Here is a 3,106-nt window from a genome sequence, read left to right as displayed (position 1 = left end):
GTAGGCTACTTAAAGCTTTATCTGATGCTCGGAGTGAGAAACAAGAGGACTATTTCTGCACTACAAGTTGGTTACGGCCAACTGGGCTGCTCCCTCCCGGCTGTGGTGCACAGGTCGGCACTAACCTAAAGATACTGCGGCGCAGCCCTTGCACGGAGGGCGGGGAAAGTGAGACGAGGCAGTCAGCCCGTTTTCTCATGGATCTAGTTTTTCAGTGGCTGCTATCAAATTCATTGAAGCAAGGATTTGACTGAGCAGGAAGATAGAATTACGTCTCCTTCCCACAGCTCAAGGTCAGGAGGAAGATGGAGGATGGCTGCGAGCGAGTCGGTTTATGTGCATTTATTGACTTTCTCATCTGACCAAATTTCCAAGCTGAAAGTACCATAACACAAGGATTAAGACACGGCTAATATTTAGTCACACATTAACCAGCATTGATATCGAATCTGAACAGCAGCCATCTGAACAGCATACCAGGCTTCTTCTCAAATAAAACCCGAATTGGTAGGTATCTTGTGCCTAGGTAAGGACTCGCAACTAATAAACCTGAGATATTTCCAAAGACCAATTAGAGGTTCACTGTAGAAAGAGGTAGCTCAGAGGCACAGAAGAGAGGAAACTGTATTTTCACAACAGTGTAAGGATTAAAAATGCAGAAAAGCAGCTGCGTGTGATGTATAAAATACCAGTCTGCTTACTCGGGCCTCTGGATAGTTCTGAGAATCTGTCCCTCTCAGACCTCACCCTAAACCAGACGTAGGAGTAAGAGATGCACCAGAGCAGTATCTGCTTACTTGTTCTTCCATTTTGGACACAGAGATACAAAAAAGTTTCTAGAATACATAAATACAGGCAAAACTTTTTTTGCCTGTCATAAATACATGTACGTAGCATGTAGTATGTAGTAGGTAGTATGACAACCCCGGCAGCAAAGCCACCCCTTTCTGCCTCCTTTCCCACACAGCCCTGGTCTAACTGTAGCTGAAGTACGGTTCTTCTTCATCCGCCTCCCCGTCCCCAGCTTCTAAACTTTCCTCCTCCTCTCTCACACCCCTTTGTCTGAGGCTGCGTTTGCTCCAATTGCTTCTTCTCAACAGAATGATTTCAGATGCCCCTTCACCGAAGAGGCTCCACAGAAGAAAAGCATCTCTGAGGAGAAACTTTTAAGAGCCCTCCCCCCACACCCCCACAGCTCTTTGCTTGGTCACCGTGTAGTCAGGAACGTAAAAAGGCAGTCCAAAACCAGTACCATGTAGTCTTACAAAATGAAATTAAAAAAGCGTATGTCTGCACATTGGGTGGAAAAGAGCTTTTATGGAAATAGATCCGATGCTATAGTCCCTTTGTCCTTGGGTTTCAGAGTCTGAAGGAGTAGCTGAGTGACGGACCAGCAAGTACCTCGGCCAGCTAAGGTTGTCTGAGTTTATTGCACAGGAGCTTTCAAAGTTCAGTATATATTATTACACACATTGAACCATGGGGCACTTGCCCGGCACCTACTGCATCGTTTCAGTGATTGTCAGTGACCGGTTTAATCTATATTTTCACCTGGAACTCAGCTCTCAGCTCTTGTTTCCTTTCAGGTCACTTTTTATTTTTAATTGACCTTAAATCATTAGTTACAACCAAACAAAATCATAACTGTATAATACCTGACTGCTAGGAATTAATTTTCAGTCCCTGCCGCTATGTAGTATCTTATCTCACATTCAGAAAAAGTCTAAAACCATTTTAACAATATAAAGTATATTGCGAATGCATTTAAAATAAATAAATCAGCTGTTGCTACATCACCTACTATCAAGAAATATGTAATTGCCGAGTGTTTTTAGCTGAGTTTGCTCTGTAAGGCACGACACCAGTACAAATCTGGCTTATATTTTACTTTATCCAAAAAATCCAGGAGCTGTTAGAGGGAGCAGATGGATAGCTGCCCAAGTTAAAGCACATTATTTCGCTATCAAAAGAAATCCTGGGAATCTTTAATCTTGCTTCACAAGCCTCGGACACGGTAAACAGTACAGAACATTTCCAGTGGTGCCCAAGCCTATTTCCACATTAGGAGTACAGCCCTGCCTGTGCTCTCTGGGGCTGGTCTCGTCTCCCAGAAGAATATTTACATTTTATCACACAATTTCTTCATCGGAGCTTCATTATGCCAGTTATCACCGATTATGCAAAAATCATGTGTTCCCTGGGTAAACAGCGTGAACTGCTAGACAACAACCGGCCTCCCTCCGTAACAGAACTACGGGAGACCAACCTGCGAAACACCTGCTTATCACTACACACTAAGACGAGGGAGAAAACCAGCACGGTCCTGCCTTTTGCATATTTAAATGCGACGTGATGTGGGGCACGGGCCAATGCAAGCGCCTTGCCCCTCACAACACCTTTCTTTTGACCCCCCGGCGGGGGAGTGAGGATGGGTTCACGGCATGATGGATTCACGGCGTGCCTACTAACGGCAGGGCAGGAGCATGTACGGCACCGCGGGAGATCCTCGGCCCTGACATTAGATAAGAGCACTTTGTTCCCCCCTTCCTTCGACAAGGCAGCGCGTGAGATGAGAGCAGCAAAGCCCCTCCTCGGCCGGAGAGCCGAGAGGAGCTGGGTGACGGGCCTGAGAAGTCGGTGCGGTGGCTCCCGGCAAGGGCTGGGGCAAGGTACTGAGCCCCTGGTGTCAGCCCCGGCATAGCACCTTTCGAGTCCGCTCACCGCAGTGCAGGGAGTGGGGTGTTTATTGGTGTCATTTCGTTGGGGCAAGGTACCGAGCCCCTGGTGTCAGCCCCGGCATAGCACCTTTCGAGTCCGCTCACCGCAGCGCAGGGAGTGGGGTGTTTATTGGTGTCATTTCGTTAAAGACAATCACATCGTCTCGTCAGCGGAGGGTTTTGGTCTTGGCGGTATTGGTGTAAAGCCAGTCACTCGTCTGGCAGAGGTGCTGGGGCTCCCCCGCAGTGTCCGGGTCGGGGCTGGGGAGGCCACTGCTACGCACCTCCATGTCACCCATGGGGTCAAGCAAAGCCGACCCCAGCTGTTGGGCAGCCGCAGGCTCTGGCCACCTGTCCTGCCGGTGCTCCGGCCACCTGTCCCGTGGCAG

Source organism: Charadrius vociferus, unplaced genomic scaffold, assembly GCF_000708025.1.
Source record: "Charadrius vociferus isolate BGI_N301 unplaced genomic scaffold, ASM70802v2 scaffold217, whole genome shotgun sequence".
Classification (NCBI taxonomy): Eukaryota; Metazoa; Chordata; class Aves; order Charadriiformes; family Charadriidae; genus Charadrius; species Charadrius vociferus.
Note: the sequence above shows the minus strand (reverse complement) of the source record.